This window comes from Triticum aestivum, chromosome 5D (genome assembly GCF_018294505.1).
Source record: "Triticum aestivum cultivar Chinese Spring chromosome 5D, IWGSC CS RefSeq v2.1, whole genome shotgun sequence".
In the NCBI taxonomy this organism is placed as follows: Eukaryota; Viridiplantae; Streptophyta; class Magnoliopsida; order Poales; family Poaceae; genus Triticum; species Triticum aestivum.
Genome location: NC_057808.1, coordinates 234568156 through 234593175, shown reverse-complemented (window position 1 = coordinate 234593175; position 25020 = coordinate 234568156).

Here is a 25020-nt window from a genome sequence, read left to right as displayed (position 1 = left end):
TAAAACCAGACCTCAAGTTTCCCCAAGGTGGCCCCGCATGCAGCTCAGTTCGGACCAACACTCGAAGGAGCACTGGCCCGGGGGGGTCTAAAATAAAGATGACCCTTGAGTCTGCAGAACCCAAGGGAAAAGGGGATAGGTGGTAGCAAATGGTAAAACCAAGGTTGGGCCTTGCTGGAGGAGTTTTATTCAAAGCGAACTGTCAAGGGGGTCCCATAAATCACCCAACCGCGTAAGGAACACAAAATCAAGGAACATAACACCGGTATGACGGAAACTAGGGCGGCAAGAGTGGAACAAAACACCAGGCATAAGGCCGAGCCTTCCACCCTTTACCAAATATATAGATGCATTAATATAATAAGAGATAGTGTGATATTCCAAAAAGTCCATGTTCCAGCATGGAACAAACTTCAACTTCACCTGCAACTAGCAACGCTATAAGAAGGGCTGAGCAAAAGCGGTAACTTAGCCAAACAACGGTTGGCTAGGAAAGGATGGTTAGAGGCTGACATGGCAATATGGGAGGCATGATATAGCAAGTGGTAGGTAGCGCAGCATGGCAATAGAACGAACAACTAGCAATGCAAAGATAGAAGTGATTTCGAGGGTATGGTCATCTTGCCTGAGATCCCGCAAGGAAGAAGAACGAGTCCATGAAGAAGACAAACGGATGTAGTCGAACAAATCATCACAACTCCGGAACGAAACCGAAGCTAACGGGAAAGAAACAAACAACATAGTAAACAACCACCACATACACATGGCATGATGCACAAACAAGTATGATGCATGTCCGGTGTAAATATGCATGGCATGGAAAAGTGCAACAAACAATACTACAAGTTAAGTGGAGCTCAATATGCAACGAGTTGCATATTGAAGAAACACCACATTTAATTATTTAGTTAACTCTCAGTTGTGTACCCCACGATATTAAATGTTGTTAAACATGGCAAAAGGTGAAGCATAAGTAAACTAACTATTTAGGCAAGTTTAAATGAGGCCGGAACAACAAACAACAATTCCGGAAAATCCTCATGTCCATATTTTAGATTTGGTACTGTTCTGCCATAAACACAATTTTAATGTTGTTAACCAGCAAAATAAAGTGCACCAAGTTAATCTATGAATATTTCTACCCCATTTACATATAAAGTTTATTTAAATCCGAGCTACGGTTATTTAGTTATGAAATAAATCATTTTAACATATTATTCGAGCAAATTTAATCAAACAACATTTTAAACAATTTTAACATGGGTGAAAGTGGCATATTATTACACTACACAAAATTCTAAGCATTTTACACGTTTAAATCATTTTAATCCGATGCACGGTTTATTAGTTATTAAATGCATGAAGAACAGGGGGTTTTCTGTAAAACTGTAAACTCCTGGATAAATGCGAAAATCACCGCAGCAGAAAAAAAACACTACGGGCTGAATCTTGCTGCACTGTTGGGCCAACAGAGAGGAGCTGTGGGGAGCTCACCCATGGGCCAAGGCCCGGTCGGGGATGCGGTGGCCCACGCGGCAGGGCAAGGCGCGGCTGGGCCCTGGCGCTCGTCCACGCTGGCGGGATCAACCGAGGAGGTGGGGGCGCGGTCAACGGGCGCAGTTTGACGAAGCGGGCGAGGAGGCAGGGGCTTGTGTTCGTCCTCGTCTCCGTGAAGCAGTATGACGGTGGCGGACTTGTCGCGGGCTCCTAGCGACGGGGTCGGCGGGAAGCGGCCGGAACGGTCAGATCCGGTGCGCCTCCGCAGGGAACCGGCGGATCTGGACGACGGCGCACACGGGACGGCCGCGGCGGAGCTTGGCGTCCAAGGCATGGTTCCTGCTCCTGGGCAGAGAAGAGAGAGAGACACTGAGCGAGAGAGGGAGACGCACGGGAAGGAAGGGAGAGACGGGGAGAAGAAAGCGACGGTCCTGGGGTCACCGATGGTGAGGCGGAGGCGCCGGTCGCCGGCTGCTGCTGCTACTCCTGCGAGGAGACTCGGGGCGAGCTCGGGCGCATGGGCAGAGGAGGAGCAGCGCAGGGGCTTGGGTTCTGCTGGGCATGGAGGACGATGGGTGCGGGCGCAGGGAAGGTCCTAGGCACCGGATCCAGCAGCTGGGGAGCTCGCCGATGTGTGCGCCCATCCATGGCGTCGGGGAAGAGCTTGGGGCGGCGCCATGCCTCGATCTGTTGCAAGCAGAGAGAGAGGGAGGTGAGGAACGAGGGAAGAAGAGGAATGGAGGAGGGAGATGGCAGGGGCAGGACGGCCTGGCGTGGTCATTGGCGGGGATGAGGTCTCGGGCGCAAGGAGAATGGCGAGCGGCGCTGGTTGGTTGGGTGCAGAAGACGAGGTGGATTGGAGGCTGCGGGTCTGTCCGGGAGGGATCCCGAGAAGGATTTGGTTGGGTGGCGGCGGAGAGGGACAATCCTCCTAAAATTTAGGGTTTCCCAAAATGGGCTATGGGTGGACGAATATATACATCACGGATTAGGTTAGGGGCTATTTGGTCCGTCCGATCGTAATCGGGCGGTCGAGAATAAGTAGGCTAGAGCGTCCAATTGAGAAAACGGAGATGTTTTGTAGATGTTTGGGGATGATCCGGATCCAATGGTGATGACTGCCCGATTTGGGTTCGGGGAAGTTTCGGACACGGGCGAGGGGGCGATGCACTGTGCAAAGAGACTCCGGTTTAGGCAAGAGGGAAAACGAAGAACAAGGTTGGTCTCGGAAGAGTCAACGAAGACAAGGGGGAAACGCGGCAACTACGAACGAATGCAAGTTTTAAAAACAATGACGACAACGAGTGCCGATGCAATGCGGATGATGCGATGATGAATGCAACAAACAAATAAAACACACGGCGGTCACACAAAACATGGCTGGCGTCTGGAGCGTCGGTCTCGAGGCGTTACAAGAGGTTTGTAGGACAGTAGCAAATTTTCCTCAGGTGGATGACCTAAGGTTTATCAATCTGTGGGAGGCGTAGGATGAAGATGGTCTCTCTCAAGCAACCCTGCAACCAAATAACAAAAAGTCTCTTGTGTCCCCAACACACCCAATACAATGGTAAATTGTATAGGTGCACTAGTTCGGCGAAGAGATGGTGATACAAGTGCGATATGGATAGTAGATATAGGTTTTTGTAATCTGAAAATATAAAAGCAGCAAGGTAACAAGTGATAAAAGTGAGCGTAAACAGTATTGCAATGCTAGGAAACAAGGCCTAGGGTTCATACTTTCACTAGTGCAAATTCTCTCAACAATAATAACATAGATAGATCATATAACAATCCCTCAACATGCAACAAAGAGTCACTCCAAAGCCACTAATAGCGGAGAACAAACGAAGAGATTATGGTAGGGTACGAAACCACCTCAAAGTTATTCTTTCGGATCAATCTATTCAAGAGTTCGTACTAGAATAACACCTTAAGACACAAATCAACCAAAACCCTAATGTCACCTAGATACTCCATTGTCACCTCAAGTATCCGTGGGCATGATTATACGATATGCATCACACAATCTCAGATTCATCTATTCAACCAACACAAAGTACTTCAAAGAGTGCCCCAAAGTTTCTACCGGAGAGTCAAGACGAAAACGTGTGCCAACCCCTATTCATAGGTTCATGGGCGGAACCCGCAAGTTGATCACCAAAACATACATCAAGTGGATCACGTGATATCCCATTGTCACCACAGATAAGCACGGCAAGACATACATCAAGTGTTCTCAAATCCTTAAAGACCCAATCCAATAAGATAACTTCAAAGGGAAAACTCAATCCATCACAAGAGAATAGAGGGGGAGAAACATCATAAGATCCAACTATAATAGCAAAGCTCGCGATACATCAAGATCGTGCCATAGAGAGAACACGAGAGAGAGAGAGAGATCAAACACATAGCTACTGGTACATACCCTCAGCCCCGAGGGTGAACTACTCCCTCCTCGTCATGGAGAGCGCCGGGATGATGAAGATGGCCACCGGTGAGGGATCCCCCTCCGGCAGGGTGCCGGAACAGGGTCCCGAGAGGTTTTTTGGTGGCTACAGAGGCTTGCGGCGGCGGAACTCCAGATCTATCTTCGTCTCTGATGGTTTTAGGGTATATGGGAATATATAGGCGAAAGAAGTCGGTCGGGGGACGCTCGAGGGGCCCAAGAGACAGGGGGCGCGCCCAGGGGGGTGGGCGCGCCCTCCTATCTCCTGGCTTCCTCGAACCTTCCCTGGCTTGAACTCCAAGTCTCCCGGATCATATCCTTTCCAAAAATCACGCTCCCAAAGGTTTTATTCCGTTTGGACTCCGTTTGATATTCCTTTTCTTCGAAATACTGAAACAGGCAATAAAACAGCAATATGGGTTGGGCCTCCGGTTAGTAGGTTAGTCCCAAAAAATAATATAAATGTGTAAAATAAAGCCCGTAATCATTCGAAACAGATAATAAAATAGCATGAATGCTTCATAAATTATAGATATGTTGGAGACGTATCAGCATCCCCAAGCTTAATTCCTACTCGTCCTCGAGTAGGTAAATGATAAAAGAAAGAATTTATGAAGTGTGAATGCTAGCAGGTGCACAAGTTTGATCAATGATAATTTCAGTCACCTTTTCTAGCATGATTATATGTCATAACAGTAGTTCATCTCATAAAACTTCTCAAGATCAAGTAACAAGCAATTCACATGTTAAAGCATAGACCATAAACTTTCTTGAAAACTAGCAAACTATGTTCTCAGTCATCAAACAATTGCAATTCATCCTATTTTCAGGAAGGGTCTATGTCAGAGCTTTAATTTAGCAAACTTCACATACTCAACTATCATATAGTCTTCCACCATTGCTAACACTCACGCAATACTAATGGTTATGGAGTTTTAATCGGACACTGAGAAAGATAGGGGCTTATAGTGTTGCCTCCCAACGTATTCACCTTTGGGTGATGTCAACAATAATAGTTCATGCTAACTTACATCCAATTGGATATATATATCAGGATCTCTCCAACACGAGGTGCTTGCCAAAGGATAAAATGAAAAAGGGAAAGGTGAAGATCACCTTGACTCTTCACTACTGGAATCAGCTAATTTGCCATCTGCCAGCTCTTTGCCGTCTGCTAGCTGACGGCAAAGAAGCTCTTTGCCATCAGCTACCCAAAAGCAGACGACAAAGAAATGGCAGATGGCAAAGAAGCTTGCATAAAGTAAAAGACATAAAGTAAAAGATAGACCCTTCGTAGAGGGAAGCAGAGGTTTTCATGCGCTTTTATGGTTGGATGCACAAAATCTTAATGCAAAAGAACGTCACTTTATATTGCCACTTGTATATGGACCTTTATCATGCAGTCCGTCGCTTTTATTGCTTCCATAACAAGTTCGTATAAAGCTTATTTTCTTCACACTAATAGATCATACATATTTAGAGGGCAATTTTTATTGCTTGCACCGATGACAACTTACTTGAAGGATCTTACTCAATCCATAGGTAGGTATGGTGGACTCTCATGGCAAAACTGGGTTTAAGGATATTTGGAAGCACAAGTAGTATCTCTACTTGGTGCAAGGAATTTGGCTAGCAAGAGGGAGAAAGGAAAGCTCAACATGTTTGAATGATCCATGACAATATACTTTAACTGAGATGTGAGAAAACATAACCCATTACGTTGTCTTCCTTGTCCAACATCAACTCTTTAGCATGTCATACTTAATGAGTGCTCACAATTATAAAAGATGTCTAAGATAGTATATTTATATGTGAAATCTCTCTTCCTTCAATATTCTTTCATGAATTGTTCAAATGACCAATACAATGCTTGCTAACCTTCAATAAATTTACAACCTCTACTTATTAAATGTGAAGTCATTACTCCCAACGGGGTAAGCATATGAAACATATATAATTTCAGATTTATGACATTCAAATCATTCAACCATTTACTCATAGGATATAAGTGAAGCACACGAGTAAATGACAAACTACTCCAAAAAGATATAAGTGAAGTTCAATGAGTAGTTAAATAATTATGTAGCTATATGAAGACTCTCTCTCATTTAATAATTTCAGATCTGGTATTTTATTCAAACAGCAAGCAAAACAAAATAAAATGACATTGCAAGGATAGCACAACTCATGCGAAGAAGCAAAAACTTAGGCTCAACCGATACTAACCGATAATTGTTGAAGAAAGGTGGGATGCCTACCGGGGCATCCCCAAGCTTAGATGCTTGAGACTTCTTGAAATATTATCTTGGGGTGCCTTGGGCATCCCCAAGCTTGAAATTTTGTGTCTCCTTAATTCCTCTCATATCATGGTTTCTCTTTTTATCAAAAGCTTCATCCACACCAAACTCAACAAGAACTCGTGAGATAGGTTAGTATAAACCAATGCAAAACCTTATCATTTTCTACTGTAACAAATCACAAAAATTATTATTAAACATTACATACTAAATGCCTCTGCATATTTAACACTCCTATCCTCAAATAGAATCATTAAACAAGCAAACATATGCAAACAATGCAACCATAACAGCAATCTGCCAAAACAGTATAGTCTGTAAAGAATGCAAGATTCATCATACTTCCCTAACTCCAAAAATTATGAAAGAATATTCCCACTGTATTAAATTTATCAGATCTTATTATGCAAAAGGTTTCAACATTTTATCACATTCTGACTTTTCTAAGGAATTTTTGCAACAGCGGTAAACTTTCTGTTTTCAAACAGCAACATGTATACTTACAAAATAAGCATGGTAAAAGCTATCCTTGAAATTTTTATTGAAAATATATATGCAAAACATTATTCTAAATAACAGCAAGCAAATACTAACAAAATAAAATGACGCTCCAAGCAAAACACATATCATGTGGTGAATAAAAATATAGCTCCAAGTAAAGTTACCGATGAACGAAGACGAAAGAGGGGATGCCCAAAAATATAGCTCCAAGTAAAGTTACCGATGAACGAAGACGAAAGAGGGGATGCCATCCAGGGCATCCCCAAGCTTAGGCTCTTGGTTGTCCTTGAATATTACCTTGGGGTGCCTTGGGCATCCCCAAGATTAGGCTCTTGCCACTCCTTATTCCATAATCCATCGAATCTTTACCCAAAACTTGAAAACTTCACAACACAAAACTTAACAGAAAACTCGTGAGCTCTGTTAGCGAAAGAAAACAAAACACTACTTCAAGGTAGACCTACTGTATTCCAACTTCTCTATGGTTTATAAACTATTTTACTAGCCATAGATGCATCAAAATAAGCAATCAACACACGAAAAACAGAATCTGTCAAAAACAGAACAGTTTGTAGTAATCTGTAAATAACGCAAACTTCTGGAACTCCAAAAGTTCTACCAAAATAGGAAGTCTTAGGCAATTTTTCTATTGATCTAAATCAAAAAGAATAAACTCAAAAAGCACTTTTCTGTGATTTACTAAAAAAATTCTCGTGCGCGCAAAGTTTCTGTTTTTCAGCAGAATCAAATTAACTATCACCATATGTTATCCTATAGGTCTTACTTGGCACTTTATTGAAACAAAAGCTATAAAACATGATTACTACAGTAGCATAATCATGTTAACACACAAAAACAGTAAAGGTAAATATTGGGTTGTCTCCCAACAAGCGCTTTTCTTTAATGCCTTTCTAGCTAGGCATGATGATGACAATGATGCTCACATAAAAGATAAGAATCGAAACATAAAGAGAGCATCATGAAGAATATGACTATCACATTTAAGTCTAACCCACTTCCTATGCATAGGGATTTTGTGAACAAACAACTTATGGGAACAATAATCAACTAGCATAGGAAGGCAAAACAAGCATAACTTCAAATTTTTCAACACATAGAGAGGAAACTTGATATTATTGCAATTCCTACAAGCATATATCCCTCCTTCATAATAATTTTCAGTAGCATCATGAATAAATTCAAAAATATAACCATCACATAAAGCATTATTTTGATGATGCACAAGCATAGAAATTTTACAACTCTCCACATAAGCAAATTTATTCTCATCAATAGTAGTGGGAGCAAACTCAACAAAATAACTATCATGTGAAGCATAATCCAATTGAAAAGTAAAATCATGATGACAAGTTTCATGGTTATAATTATTCTTTATAGCATACAAGTCATCACAATAATCATCATAGATAGCAACTTTATTCTCATAATACATTGGAACCACTTCCGAAATAGTGGAATCATTACTAAATAAAGTCATGACCTCTCCAAACCCACTTTCATCAATGTAATCATCATAAATAGGAGGCATGCTTTCATCATAATAAATATTCTCATCAAAACTTGGGGGACAAAAAATATCATCTTCATCAAACATAGCTTCCCCAAGCTTGTGGCTTTGCATATCATTAGCATCATGGATATTCAAGGAATTCATACTAACAACATTGCAATCATGATCATCATTCAAATATTTAGTGCCAAACATTTTATAGACTTCTTCTTCTAGCACTTGAGCACAATTTTCCTTTTCATCATACTTACGAAAGATATTAAAAAGATGAAGCGTATGAGACAAACTCAATTCCATTTTTTGTAGTTTTCTTTTATATACTAAACTAGTGATAAAACAAGAAACAAAAAGATTCGATTGCAAGATCTAAAGATATACCTTCAAGCACTCACCACCCCGGCAACGGCGCCAGAAAAGAGCTTGATGTCTACTACGCAACCTTCTTCTTGTAGACGTTGTTGGGCCTCCAAGTGCAGAGGTTTGTAGGACAGTAGCAAATTTCCCTCAAGTGGATGACCTAAGGTTTATCAATCCGTGGGAGGCGTAGGATGAAGATGGTCTCTCTCAAGCAACCCTGCAACCAAATAACAAAAAGTCTCTTGTGTCCCCAACACACCCAATACAATGGTAAATTGTATAGGTGCACTAGTTTGGCGAAGAGATGGTGATACAAGTGCAATATGGATAGTAGATATAGGTTTTTGTAATCTGAAAATATAAAAGCAGCAAGGTAACAAGTGATAAAAGTGAGCGTAAACAGTATTGCAATGCTAGGAAACAAGGCCTAGGGTTCATACTTTCACTAGTGCAAGTTCTCTCAACAATAATAACATAGATAGATCATATAACAATCCCTCAACATGCAACAAAGAGTCACTCCAAAGCCACTAATAGCGGAGAACAAACGAAGAGATTATGGTAGGGTACGAAACCACCTCAAAGTTATTCTTTCGGATCAATCTATTTAAGAGTTCGTACTAGAATAACACCTTAAGACACAAATCAACCAAAACCCTAATGTCACCTAGATACTCCATTGTCACCTCAAGTATCCGTGGGCATGATTATACGATATGCATCACAAATCTCAGATTCATCTATTCAACCAACACAAAGTACTTCAAAGAGTGCCCCAAAGTTTCTACCGAAGAGTCAAGACGAAAACGTGTGCCAACCCCTATGCATAGGTTCATGGGCGGGACCCGCAAGTTGATCACCAAAACATACATCAAGTGGATCACGTGATATCCCATTGTCACCACGGATAAGCACGGCAAGACATACATCAAGTGTTCTCAAATCCTTAAAGACCCAATCCAATAAGATAACTTCAAAGGGAAAACTCAATCCATCACAAGAGAATAGAGGGGGAGAAACATCATAAGATCCAACTATAATAGCAAAGCTCGTGATACATCAAGATCGTGCCATAGAGAGAACACGAGAGAGAGAAAGATCAAACACATAGCTACTGGTACATACCCTCAGCCCCGAGGGTGAACTACTCCCTCCTCGTCATGGAGAGCGCCGGGATGATGAAGATGGCCACCGGTGAGGGATCCCCCTCCGGCAGGGTGCCGGAACAGGGTCCCGAGAGGTTTTTGGTGGCTACAGAGGCTTGCGGCGGCGGAAGTCCAGATCTATCTTCGTCTCTGAAGGTTTTAGGGTATATGGGAATATATATGCGAAAGAAGTCGGTCGGGGGACGCTCAAGGGGCCCAGGAGACAGGGGCGCGCCCAGGGGGTGGGCGCGCCCTCCTATCTCCTGGCTTCCTCGAACCTTCCCTGGCTTGAACTCCAAGTCTCCCGGATCATATCCTTTCCAAAAATCACGCTCCCGAAGGTTTCATTCCGTTTGGACTCCGTTTGATATTCCTTTTCTTCAAAATACTGAAACAGACAATAAAACAGCAATATGGGTTGGGCCTCCGGTTAGTAGGTTAGTCCCAAAAAATAATATAAATGGGTAAAATAAAGCCCGTAATCATTCAAAACAGATAATAAAATAGCATGAATGCTTCATAAATTATAGATACGTTGGAGACGTATCACGCTTCCTCTGGCGCCAGGACGAGGAGGTTACGGGCGCCAGTTGCAAGGTCAACTGGCCAACGATCTGCGCCCCGACGGAGCAGGGGGGCTGGGCATCCCTGACTTGCAGCGTTTCGGCAGGGCGCTGCGGCTGCGCTGGCTCTGGGCCACATGGCACCACCCGGAGCGGCCTTGGGTGGGCACCAAGTTGCCTTGCGACGGCGCGGACAAGGCGCTGTTGTAGCCTCCACCAGTGTGGCGATTGGCGACGGGGCTCAGGCCTCTTTCTGGCTCTCTCCTTGGATTGGCTACGGCTGCCTCTCGCAACAATTCCCAAGGCTATTTAGCTAATCGAGGCGCAAGAACAGATCAGTAAGGGAGGCCCTCAGCGAAGACACGTGGATCCGTGATCTTGGGCACGGCAACAACCTTCATCTTCTGCCAGATGTGCTCGCCCTTCACCGGCTGCTCCAGGGGACGGGCGCGCAGCTGCAGCCAAATGTGTCGGATGGCCTCACGTGGAACAGAGCGAGCTCTGGTCAGTACTCAGCGAGGTCGGCCTATCTGGCGCAGTTCCAGGGAAGAACGGCGACCCCCTTCGACCGGCTGGTATGGAAGGCCTGGGCGCCCGGAAAAATCAAAATCTTTGCCTGGCTGCTACTGCGGGATCGACTCTGGTGCAATGACAGACTCCAGCGACGGGGCTGGACAAACGCCTACTTCTGCCAGCTCTGCGTCAGAAATCTGGAGTCCTTGCGCCACCTGTTCTGAGGCTGCCAGGAAGCCGGACGGGTCTGGGCCGAGCTTGGTCAGTGGCACGGCTGCTCGGCTCTCACTCCGGCCGAGAGCTGGCGTCATGACAGCTCCACCATGATTGTGCAAGGCATCCTGGAGCGATCCCAACCCCAATGGCGCAAAGGTGTTCGGACGCTGTGCTGGCTTGCTTGTTGGGAGATATGGCAGGAAAGAAACCAATGCACCTTCAGGCAGCATCTTCCATGTATACCAAGAATCATCAACCGCATCAGAGACAGCCTCGAGCTATGGAAAATCACGGGAGTTGCATGCTTAGAGAGCCCCTTCGGGGACCCCCCTTGAGAGATAAACCCCGCTAGTTCATAGGGTGTTTGGCCGTCTGTGGCACACCCTAAAACTTCGATCCTAGGATCCTCACCATCATTGTTGTTTTCCACTGCTTTCTGCTATGATCAATGAAACGCCAGTAATTGCTGGATCTTTCAAAAGAACAAACAAACTTGTCGGGTGGTAGGTGCGACATATGCCAACGGGTGGCTTATCATTGTGGGAGCCAGTAAGACATCGCCGGTGCCTGGAAACGGGATAAGGCGAAGACATGCACGCCGGCGAATCTTACCCGGGTTCGGGGCTCTCCGTGGAGATAACACCCCTAGTCCTGCTCTGCGGGGTCTCCGCATGATCACTAGATCAACACAAGTAGCTACAAGTGGCTCCTTGAGCTGTTTGGCTAGAGGAGGAAGAAGGGCTAGGCTAGCTCTCCTCTTCTCTCTACGTGGTGTCTAAAACTATCTGAGATCAACCCTTTGCATGGGTGCCCTGGGGGTTTATATAGGCCTGCCCCCCCAAGGGTACAATGGTAATCCGGCTGGACGCGGGTCCTAGCCGTCAGTGTCTGCATTCCCCGGCTTCTCCGCCGACCGCTGGGGCCCGCCAACTGGTAGGTCCCGCCGGCTGCCGGCTTCTTGGCTGTAGGAGATATGCCCTAGAGGCAATAATAAATGATATTATTTATCTCCGAGTTCATAATTATGTTTATGTTCCATGCTATTACTGCAATGATTCTCGAGTCTGCAATATCCACGAGGCTCGGAGGAAGACTCAAATGCACGTGTGGAATAATAAACGGTAAGAAGTATTCCTAGTCTGGCCTCTAAGACTAGCTCAAGTGTTGCATGATGATTCTGTTTTCCTGGTCATGGGCATGTCTATGCCAGCAACTTTGAGGGCACAATGTTAAGAGAACATTTGTGTTGAATCGACCCGGATTGATGTTATGCTATGAGATTCATTGGTCACAAGGTTATTGGTACATAACACAGAGATGGTTAACGTTTGCATGATTCCTTAGACCATGAGAGTATCGAGTTTCTTCATGCTTGCTTCATGAACTTTGGGGTTTGTTAAACGTCATCCGTAAATGGGTGGCTATTACGGCGGCTTACGGGTTCATGGAAAAGTGTGTCAAGTAACTTGATAGCTCAAGATTGGGATTTGCTCCTCCGACGATGGAGAGATATCTCTGGGCCCTCTCGGTGTTACGGTATCCATCATCGTCTGGCCAGACACTTTGTGATTTGATCACGGGGATGCCGGAACACGATAACGAGAAAAGAGAACAATACCGGTAACGAGGTAACTAGCATAGTGGACAAGTTGTTGATCCACGGGAATGCCAACATGTCTCACCTCGGGTATTTGTAACATATCGCGAAGCAACAGGAATAGCACACGACAACTGGAGGTTCACTCGAATATTTATTCGTGTGGGTATAGGGGTCAATATGGGTGTCCACGGCTCCGATGTTGATCATTGATCGGAAGGGGTTCCGGGTCATGTCTATACTTCACCGAACCTATAGGGTCACACGCTTAAGGGTCATCTATCTGCTGAATACTAGACAGGGAGTCTGAGAGAAAATCACTGAAAAAGTTTCGGACACCGAAAAGTTTCGGACAGCGGAATCGTACCGCAGAGAGAGGTCATCGGATAAGTTTCGATGATACCGAAAAGTTGTTTCGGGATACACCATTAAGTCAAATTGGTTTCGGCACATGCCTGATAATTCTTGGAGGATGCCAGAATCACTCTGGAAGCTTTTTGGAATTTTCTGAGATAAAAACCGGAAATGTTCCGGAGCTGCCGGAGCCACTTCAGATGCGTTTCGCAGATGAAAATCACTAAAACCGGAATTGTTTCGGAACGCGTTGAAAATCATTTTAGTGGGTACTGGAAATGTTCTTAGCCCACATAAATATTTTCAGTTCGATCAGACGCTGAAAAATGTCGTCGTGAATAGTGAAAATCAGCTTTATGGTTACTTTATGGAAAGCCACCTTTTGGGGCTTTGCTCCAAAAGATCTTGGGGATGACATGGATGGATAGGAGCCATTTTTTGGGCCCCTCATGGGGGTGTGGCCGGCCACATGGGGTATCCCCCCTTGGGGACCCTCTTGTTCCTTGGTTTCACTCCTAGGTCCTTGTGGAAGGACTTCATTCATGTGCATTTTGGGTTTTTTGTGAAACTACCCTACCCCCTTGGGATTTCCTATAAATAGAGGTGGAGGGGCAGCCCTCCACACTCATCCCTTGCTCTCATACACATGCCATGCATTATCTGGCTTCTTCTCTCCCTCCCACGAAAAGAGTTTCGTAGAGCCGTAAGGCTGTTTGGGTTCCGGCAGGAACTAGTTCTGGACGGCGAAGCCCTGCCGGATAGATGACACCATATGTGTGCAACTCTGTAGAGAGATCGTAGTTTCGGTCTTAGTTCGTGAGTGCCTCCCGAAGGGCTGTCCGTGTGACCGTCCGAGTTTCGAAGGTCCTCTCGAAGGGCTGTCCGAGTGACCGTTTGAGTTTCGAAGGTCCTCCCGAAGGGCTGTCCGCGACACCGCCCGGGGGCTGTTCGACCGCCTCCCGGAGGGCTGTCTGAGGAGCAGATGAGGGTATACATCCTCGCGGTTGGGAGGTTGTAAATCCTAGCTGCGGGGATCTGCACCGCCGATCGTCATCGACTCTACTTCCCGCTGTGCTACGAGTCGGTAACGAAAAAGATCAAACCATGTATGCAGTCTCCATAGTGGTCCTGGGCTGGTGCGTAGGTCGGAAATTTTTTGTTTTCTGTCGCGTTCCCCTTCAGTGGCATCAAGAGCCGTGCTATGCGTAGATGCAGGTTTCGATCTAGAATACATGGAGATGTATGGGTATTGCATAATATAATTAGGTAGTAGATGAGATCTATTGCTGAAAATTATTTATGTGGGTGACAGATGAAATCTGTTACCCGAGGTTCTTGTTGCTTCCCTAGAATTTGTGTTTGCTCAATCTCGAGACAGCATGGTGGAATTTGACAAAGTTTTGGCAATCCGTGATCCTGATTGATCATGGAAGTGCTATCAGTTCTTTGGGTTCTGCCGTAGTCAAAAGAAAGATGAAATTCGCAGATGAAAGGGCATTGCAGATATGATCTGCACGGGGGTCATGCGTATGAAGAAGTTTAGTATGGGGCTTGAGATTTAATTATCCCGTGTTTCATACACCCCGAGATGTTAATCTAGCAACTTGAATAATCATACTTGATGATAAAACGTTGGTCGCTGCGGTTTAAGTCAAAACCTTAGAAGCCACGTAAAATAAATTTTGCATAAACCGATTAGAGGCGTCTAACTTGGTTTTGCAGGATGTGCATATGATGTGGTATAGCAGTGCTCATACTAATTCGATTATGTATGAGATGACTATATGATGTAATTTGATTAACATGACCTGCGTGTCATGATTCGACATGATGGTTGGAGCCATATGATTGCACTTTAATGACCTGCGTGTCAACCTTGTTGTAATGCATTATTTTGTTAGCTATAGAGATAGCAATATTATCTGGTGCATCGACAAGGTGGTGGCAATCTTCGCGAAGGTGAACACCGACGCGAATGCCGAAGACGAAGAAATGAAAGACTTCTCCGTCAGAAAGGGCTATACCATATCATGCTATTATGAATTGCCTGAGATGTTTATCCCTTATGATGCACCCTTCTTGATTGCGCGGTAGTCGCTTTTATTAGGGTGATCTCTCACTTAAAATACCAAGTAGTTAGTGTTCTCCCAAGTGTAGCACCGTCACGGCACCTATCTTTTTGGGGTGCACCGTGTCACACGGGTACGAACGATTAGAGAAGTGTGAGGCGGGTGAGTTGAGACCTCGCAGCGAGATCACTTGGTTGTCTTGACGTTCAGGCATGACCGTCATGAGCTCGGAACACACGCATCGAAAGATGAACAAGAGTCACATAGAGATGTGATTGGCAAGTTGGCCTACCGGTTGAGATTTTTCGTCATCAGTGGTGTTACACCAATGGCGAACAATTGAAATGTGGGTCTTGTATCACTCACAATCAATTTTGAGAGATATTGATTTGAGTGGGAGCGCACTATTGAATTAACATGTTTAATTCTTAGTGCAATTAATTATGAACATTGTCTAAGTGTTATATGCAAAATAGTTGTAGAATAATGGCTCGCGTTTCCACCTTCCCTGTTAAAATTGAATAGCTGTTAAATATCTGGTTATAACTTTACGATTGGTACTGTAATATGAGGATTGTCCTCAAAAGTGCCGAGAAGGACTTTGTCCTATCGCATGCTTTCCGTATCCTCCCGCTAATGCTATGGATCATGTGACTCTCGTCCTTTTATCCAAAAGCTAGAATTCTGTTACGGTCAAGAGGAATATGTTTGCTTCCATGAAACCCAAACTTCGAAAGTTGGGATAGTTATATGATATTCATGGAACTAAAAATTATTTTCAGATACAAACAAAGCAATGTTTGTTTGCAAGTATTAGTAAAAGTGTTTACTATGCATTTGACTGTTGGGAAAGGGATCCAGAAGAACGCCTGTCATATAATGAAAGGTGAATAAAACAACAACTTAAAGAGAAAGGAAGTGTCCAAAGGGTGTTAGTATGACTTACACGCCTAGGAAGTCAGGGGCTAATGCCACTCTTAAGTTGGGTGCTTCTTCTGAGAGTAGGAGAAATACTAAAAGTTAAACTGCTAGAAGTATAAAGGCAAAAGGAAAGAAGACTGGAATATCCAGCTCATGTATGAATGTCATACAAGTTTTTGATGTATAGAAGGCTGGTCAAAGATATAGTTCTTGCGAATTATGGTTAAACATGTTAATCACTAATTCTTGGGTATTGTGAGTTCATCACAAAAATGCCCGCTCGATTGCATTCTGTTGCAACTCGATGTAAGAACTACTATGGCCTGAAAGACTAGCTAGAAATGAGGTTAAGGTATACACAGGGAACATAGTAAATGTTACTATACCTTCCATCGGTGTATTGCCGTCTGTATTTATTTTCATAATTCATTTAGAGTTTTACAAACTCTATCCCATTGCATAAGGCATCTTGCAAGAAGGTTGTTCATAAGAGAACTTTTTATGTTCGATGTTATGAATAACATAAGGGCCATACTTTCATTATGAATGAGATGTATGTTATGAATATTGATAATAATACAATACCTCTGGGTTTACTTTCATAATTCATTTTAGAGTTTCATACACTCTAGCCCATTGCACAATGTTTTTTGCAAAAGAGTTGTTCATAAAAACAACAATTGTTGTTAAGTATTATGAATAACATAAGGGCCATACTTCCATCATCGATGGGACGTATGTTATGAATATTGAGGGTAATATGATACATCCATAACACTGACGCTAAATGTCGCAAGACTAAAAGAATACCACACAAGTGTGGCACTACATTTGGTCACATTGGAGAAACCCGCATGGAAAATTCCATTATGATGGATTTTGAAGTCTTTTTGATTTTGAATCATCTGACACTTGCAACTTTCCTCCGAAAAGTGAAGTGACTAAAATACCGTTCACAGGCCATAAGGAACGAACAACAAACTTATTAGTGATCATACATTTGATGTGTGTAGTCCGATAAGTGTTGTTAGTGGTGGATTTATTTATCTTCAGAAATGACTCAAGTAGATATATGGATATTTACTTGATGAGACGTAAGTCTGGATCTTTTGAAATCATTCGAAAGGTTCTCAAACATGAAGTAGAAGTTATTGTAACAAGAAAATTATGTTTCTGCAATTTGATTGCACAAAGGAATATTTGAGTTACATGTTTAGCGAATGTCTGATGAGTTGTGAAAGGGGTTTCATAAACTTGCACCTCCCGGAACACCACTGCAAGTGGAAAGTCCGTGGAGATGTAATCAAACCATTTATGACATGGTAAGGTCAAAGATGACATAAATAAATTTGCCATTATCCCTTTTAAAGTGATGCTTTAGAGACTGCGGCTTTTACACTGAAAAGAGCTACGTCGGGTCTGTTGAAATGAAGCCATGGTATGGTACGCCCAACCATGTTATATCTTTTCTTAACATTTGGAATATGGGGCTTGTGTAAAAGGTTACAAACCTATTCCAAATCAGACAAGTGCTACTTTGTAGGTTATACCAAAATGTTGGGTATTCCTCCCTCACTATACCGAGGCAAATAGTTTTGCCGCGAAACGGTGTGCTTTTAAAGAGAATGGTTCTTTCTAAAAGGTGAGTGGGAGAATAGTGCAACTCGATGAGATAAACAGTATCTTCATCAAATCAAAGGAAAGAGACCTTGGAAGAAATTCTAGAGTTTCCTACTGCGACTGATACAGAAGTATCTACAATAAAATGTATGAACTTCGGTCAAACTTGCAGCTGAACCACGTAGGCAAGGCTCGTGCAAACCTCTTAGGTGCGCAAACGAGATATTGTTGTTAGACAGCTTCGACGACTGGCCGGATGATGATGAGGCGGAAATCGTCCCGCGCCGCTAGCCGGCGTTCGACCATGGCGCAGGCTCGTCTACCGCGTCGGCTGCCCGAGGCGGCGCGCAGAAGCGCCGGGCCGCGCCGAGCCTATTCGGCAGTCGGCCGAAGAGGCCCGAGAGCCGGGCGGCGGCGACCAAGCGGGACGAGGCAGCCGCGAAGGCGGCTCGCTTCCGCAAGGTGGTGAAGCAGCCACAAAAGGTTTCGGCGTAAGTGTCGATTCTTCTTACGTATTCCTTCTTCTTTTCTTGTCGATATCTTCTGAATCCTTGTCTTGATTCATCAAACAGGGCTCCGCTCTCTCTTGAGCGGACCGCTGCCACCTCCGTGGCAGGATCGCGGAAGGATCCGGGAGCATCCGCCGCGTCGACCCCCGTGCCGAGCTTCAAGCGGAGACGGGGAGGAACGCGCGGGAGGAGCGGGAGGCGGAGGAGCTGAGGGCGGCCACCGCCAAGGCGGCGCAGGAGATGGCGGAGGAGTCAGCGAAGGCACAAGCCAACGCAGCGGCCAAGGCTCAGGCGGAGGCTGCAGCCGCAGAGGCAGCGGCGGGGGCCTTGCTTGTCACCCCCCTGCGCGCCGTGGCGCCCGAGATCCCGGAGCCCCCGCCGGAGGAAGCCGGTGGCAACCTGGCGGGGATGGAGAGGGAGGAGGACGACGTCGTCGTCCGGGAGAGGGAGGCGGCACCGCCGTCGCCGACTGGGGCGGACCAAGGCAGCCGGCCTAACGCGCCGCCCGTGCAACCGGCTGGAGGCGAGCCGGCTGCGAGGACGGACCTGGTGGTCCGGTCGCCATCGCGCCAACGTGCGGGGAAGGCGACTTCAGCGCCGGACCCGCAAAAAGCCGCAGGCTCTAGCTCGTCGGCCTAGGATCTAGAGACGGCCAGCGCCAGCTCGGGGTGGACGCCGGGTGGTGGGACGGCCGTGGTGAACGTGGCGGCGCAAGAAGTCCGGAACCGGCTTCAGTCCCAGGCCGCCGTGCTGAGGCAATACAACCAAGAGTTCCTCGCAACACGGACGACCATTCGGGTGAGTCTTCCCGCTTTTTTGTTTCTTGATCTTGATTTCTTCCGTGGGGGCGCGTCAGCACACCCACTGGGTGTAGTCCCCGAGTTCCGAGTCGGCTGCTGGGCAGGCGGCTTGGAACTTCCTGGTAGACTTCGTTTTCTATGTTGTTCTTATTTGCTTCTCTGTCCGACTTGCAGGACTACCATAACCTCCGCGCGGCTGCCTTCAACTCCTAGGCTCGGGAGCTGACCCAGAAGACCGCTGATCTAACTGAGAGCCGAAGTAAGTGCTTCATCTTTTATCTCATGTGGGGGCGCGTCAGCGCACCCACTGGGTGTAGTCCCCGAGATTCGGGCCGACTGCTGAGCAGTCGGGCCGGATCTTCCCTAGTGACTTCTTTCTTATTGTTTTTTCCTTTCTTTGCCGTATCTGCAGAGGCCAATGCCAACCTGAGGGAGCAGCTGGGTGGGACCCAAACCGCCCTTCGCACCAAGGAAGCCGAGTTCGACGCCTTGGCTCAGGAGCGTGACCGCTTGGTCAAGAAGCTGGCCGACCAGGAGGAGAGTCATAAGGCGGCCCTGAAGGCGGTGCAGGACAGTGAGGCCGCCCTCCAAGCTGAGTACGAGACTGAGGCGGCGAGCTGGGCTGAGGCAAGGCAATCGCTGATCAACGGCTACGGCCAAATCGAAGACTTGGTTGACGGTAGGCCGCCTTCTTCTTCGTTCCTTCACTTGCTGCTTGCCATTTGGTCCATTCGCTGACTTTGTGTTTTTTCTCTTCCTTTCTTTCTTGTGCAGAGTACTTCCCTGGTTACTCTACTGCCGCCAACCAGGTCATCGAGGCCCACCGCGAGGCGCAAAGGCAGGCTGGTTCTGAGATCGCGCCGAATGCTCGTCGGTCGCTTGAGGAGCGGCTTCTGGCGATCCAAGCCCGCCTCCAGCCGGCTCACCGCATGCTCCGCCGTCTTCAGTGCGTTGGGGCGCAAGTGCTGGCCACCCTCTGGCCCGGCGAGGTGGTTCCCCGTACCCCCAGTCGGACTGCCGACTGGCTGGAGGTAGCGGTTGGCTGCTTCGAGGCCTGGAAGGCTTCTGCAGCTCGGTCAGGCGTCAGGCGGGCGCTGGAGTTCGTCAAAGCTTGGTATCCCGAGCTGAGCTTGGACCAGCTGGCCACCTGGTGGCAGGAGGCCGACGAGGAGCTGGAGGCGGTGCGGCCGGATATCATCCAGCGCGCCTTGGCAATCGCCGACTACACCGACACCAGCGCCTTTGCTCCTGAGGTGGATGATGACGGCATTGCTCAGTCGGAGGAATGGTTCGGGCTGAACCCAGCAGATGGTGAGGACTCGGCGGAGGAGATCGACTCCAGCGACGAGGGCGAAGAGGAGGAGGGAGAGGATGGTGAAGACACCGTGCCAGACAGTGGAGCGACCGGCCAGCCTCAACTTGATCATGCCTCCAGCAACGAGGCGCGTGCGAGCGCGCCGCCTGCAGTCGGTGATGATCAAGCCGAGACTCGTCAGCCAGCCACTCCTCCAGCCGGCACTGCTATCTCCACCGACCAGCCCGGCTCGCCTGTTGCACCCTTAGCCTGATCCGCCGCCTTTGCTTTCCTGTTTTATTACTCTTTGAACAATATTTTGTTAAATTTGCGCAGTTCCACCCACTGGGGGTGTATTCAAACTATGTTGAACGCCGGCCTTTCGAAGGCCTTTTGTGTAAATATAATCATGCATGTGCTTGGCTTCCGATTGTATTTGCTTTTCATCTTTTTGGTTGTTTCCTTTGCCGCCCTCCCTTGGTCTCCGCCTTCCCAGCCGGACAGCTACTCTGCAGTCTGTGGCTGGAGAAGTGCTTGGCCGTTTGTACTCTAGCTTTCTTAGATTATAGCAAGGTGAATGGGAAGCCGGCCAGCCGGCTGTTCTGACAGCCGGTAGGCGGGGTGGGAGGCCGGCTTGTGTTATATAAGTTCGTTAGTAGCCATTTTTCATGTGGGCATCCTTTCCTGCCTTTGACTCTTGCCAGTCGGACAGTCGGTTCTTCGAGCTGCAACTTTCAACAAGAGAGGGCTCAGGTGCCGGCACACTACTTGTCTGACTGCAGGTAGAACTTTAATATAACTCAAAGGCGGCAAGTCCCCGGGCCGACTGATCGAACCCGGTGCCGGACAGAAAATCAAATGCAATAATACATTCATAGGTATGATACTCGTCATACATAGATAAAAGGGGGTAGTCCCCGAGTGCACCTCGGGGGGCCCGTTGTCTTGTACTTAATACAAAAGGTAGCGCGGTACATACTGCTTTTAACTGTAAAATCTTCGAAGGAGATTGGCGTTCCATGGTCGTTCCGACTCATTGCCGGAATCATCTCTCTTGCGTGCCTTCGGCTTCTATGCGTCGATCAGGTAGTAGGAGTCGTTGCCTAGGGCCTTGCTGATGACGAAGGGGCCTTCCCAAGGGGCCGAGAGCTTGTGCTGGCCAGCTGTTCGCTGGATCAGCCGGAGCACAAGATCGCCTTCTTGGAAGGATCTTGGCTTGACCTTCCGGTTGTGGTAACGGCGCAAACCCTGCTGGTAGATGGCGGACCGGCTGAGTGGTAACAGCCGGCCCTCTTCCAGCAGGTCGACGCCGTCTTCTCGCGCTTCCGTGGCCTCCGCCTCCGTGTACATGGTGACCCGAGGCGAGTCGAACTCGATGTCGGTTGGGATGACAACCTCGGCACCATATACAAGGAAGAAGGGGGTGAAGCCGGTTGACTTGTTCAGGGTAGTACGCAGGCTCCAGAGGACAGCCGGCAGCTCATCGAGCCAGCAGCCGGCCGAACGCTCCAGTGGTACGACCAGTCGGGGCTTGATGCCGGAGAGGATGAGGCCGTTTGCTCGCTCGACTTGGCCGTTTGACTGCGGGTGGGCAACGGACGCTAAGTCCAGTCGGATGCCCTGTGTCGCGCAGAAACGTGCCAGTGCTCCTTTGGCAAAATTCGTGCCATTGTCGGTGATGATGCTGTGTGGTATGCCATACCGGGTGGTGATATCTGCGATGAATGTCACGGCAGTCGGCCCGTTCAGCTTCTTGATTGGCTTCGCTTCAATCCACTTGGTGAATTTGTCCACGGCGACAAGCAGATGTGTCATGCCGCCGCGCGCCGTCTTGAATGGGCTCACCATGTCCAGCCCCCAGACGGCAAAGGGCCAGGTGAGGGGGATGGTCTTGAGTGCAGAAGCTGGCAGGTGTTGCTTGGAGCTGAAGACTTGGCACCCTTTGCAGCATTTGACTAATTCCATGGCGTCTTCCAAAGTAGTCGGCCAGAAGAAACCATGGCGGAAAGCTTTGGCGACAAGTGATCTTGAGGCCGCGTGGTGGCCGCATTCGCCTTGATGGATGTCCTTGAGGATTGCTATGCCCTTCTTTGGCTCGACGCAGCGCTGGAAGACTCCAATGACGCTGCGCTTAACGAGTTCTCTGTTTATTATTGTGTATGCTCCGGCTCGGCGTTGAACTTGTCTTGCCGAGATCTCGTCAGTCGGCAGCTCTCTGTTTACCAGGAAGTTGAGGATGGGTTGGGCCCATGGTGGAGCTGTGACTTCTTCTATTGCCAAAACGGCTACTGCGACCAGGGTGGGTGGGTTGGGTGGTGAAGAATTGGAGTCGGACACCGCCTGTTGTGTCGTTGCAGTCCCCGGGCCGGGTTCTGAAGTCCCCGAGCCGGGTGCGACTACGGCAGTCCCCGGGCCGCCTGTCGAAGTCCCCGAGCTGCCTGCTGGGTTCCCCAAGTTGGATCCGACTGCATCAGGGGCAGGCGGTACGAAGATGGAGTCTGATTCTGGAGACAGCTTAACAGACGGTTTGAGGAGGCGTTGGAGGGAGACGCCGGTTGGTATAGCTTGTCGGGTGGAGCCGATTCGTGCCAGGGCATCTGCTTGCTCGTTGTCGGCCCGTGGCACGTGGAGGAACTCGCATCCTTCAAAGTATCCGCTAATTTGCTGAACGAGGAATCGGTAGCTCGCCATGTTTGCGTCCTTGGCGTCCCAGTCGCCGGATGATTGTTGGACTACTAAATCCGAGTCGCCGTAGCACAGGATCCGGCGTATGCCGAGCTCTTTGGCTAGCCGGAGCCCGTGTATGAGCGCCTCGTACTCGGCCACATTGTTGGAGGCGGCAAAATGAATTTGCAATGTGTATCTGAGTTTGTCGCCCTTGGGAGTCGTGAGGACGATGCCGGCTCCCAAGCCGGTGCGCATCTTGGATCCATCGAAGTGCATCCGCCAATGAGTGGAGTCGGGAGCCGGCGGTAGGTACTGGGTCTCGGCCCAGTCGACAAGGAAGTCGGCCAATGCTTGGGACTTGATGGCGGTGCGGGGCTGGTAGAAGATCGTGTGAGGAGCCAACGCAATGGCCCACTTGGCCACCCGGTCGGATGCATCCCGGCTGCCTATGATCTCGGCAAGCGGGGCAGTACATACGACCGTGATGGGATGCTCTTGAAAGTAAGGCTTCAGCTTCTTGGCGGCGAAGTATACTCCATAGCACATCTTCTGGTAGTGCGGGTAGTTTTGCTTCGAGGTGGACAGTACTTCGCTCAAATAATACACCGGCCTCTGGACTAACTGAGGCCGGCCTTCTTCTGGGCGTTGGACCACAATCACTGTGCTGACCACTCGGCTAGTCGCGGCAATGTAAAGGAGCATGGGCTCTTTCTCAGTCGGCGCCGCCAAGACAGGTGGCGTGGTCAGCATCTTCTTCAACTCATGGAAAGCTTGGTCTGCTTGGTCGTTCCACTCGAAGTGGGTGGACTTCTTCATGAGTCGGTACAGGGGAGAGCCTTCTCTCCTAGCCGGCTGCTGAAGCGGTTTAGGGAGGCCAGGCACCCGGTAAACTTCTGGACGTCTCGCAGCTTGGTAGGAATCTCCATTCTCTCTATGGCCTTGATCTTCACTGGGTTGCACTCGATGCCGCGTTCGGAGACCAAAAAGCCTAGAAGCTGGCCGGCTGGTACTCCGAATACGCATTTCTCAGGGTTGAGCTTGATCTGAAACCGGCGCAAGTTGGCAAATGTTTCTCTGAGGTCTTCCAGCAGGGTGCCGCGCTTCTCCGTCTTCACCACAATATCGTCTACATAGACGTGGGCATTTCTGCCGAGTTGCTTGAGGAGGCATTTCTGCATGCAACGCCGAAAAGTGGCACCGGCATTTCTCAAGCCGAATGTCATAGTCAGGTAGCAGAAAGCTCCGAATGGTGTGATGAAGGCGGTCTTCAGGCGGTCGGCTGGATCCAACTTGATCTGGTGGTAGCCTGAGTAAGCATCCAAGAAACTCAACAGCTCGCATCCGGCTGTGGAGTCTATCACTTGATCGATTCGTGGTAAGGCAAACGGATCTTTGGGGCAGGCTTTGTTGAGGCTGGTGTAATCTATACACATGCGCCATTTATTGTTTTTCTTCAACACCAGGACCGGGTTGGCAAGCCATTCTGGAAAAAACACCTCCATAATGAAGCCGGCTGCCAGGAGCCGGGCTATCTCTTCTCCTACAATCCTTCTCTTCTCCTCCGACAGTCGGCGGAGAGGTTGCTTGACTGGTTTTGCGTCCGCTCGGACGTGTAGCTTGTGCTCGGCGAAATCCTTCGGAACGCCCGGCATGTCCTTTGGGGACCATGCAAAGATGTCCCGATTCTCACGGAGGAAATCGACGAGCTCCCCTTCCTATTTGCTGTCCAGGTTTGCACCAATGACAGCAAACCTCTCCGGGTTCTCCGGGTCCAGAGGTATCTTCTTTGTTTCCTTGGCTGGCTGGAAGGAGCCTTGAGCATCATATTCCTTGGGGTCAGGGGACAGGGCCGGCTGCTTGACGGCCATGGCCACGACTCGGTCCAGCATCTTCTTCTCTTCAGCAATCACGAGGGACTCGACCAGTCGGCTGCTGGCTGTAGCACACTCAGAGGATTTCTTGTAGTCTCCGGCTATGGTGATGATCCCCTTTGAACTCGGCATCTTCATCTTGAGGTAGGCGTAGTGGGGCACAGCCATGAACTTGGCTAGAGCAGGTCGGCCAAGCAACGCGTGGTAGGGGCTCTCTAGATCCACCACTTCAAACCAGATTACTTCACGGCG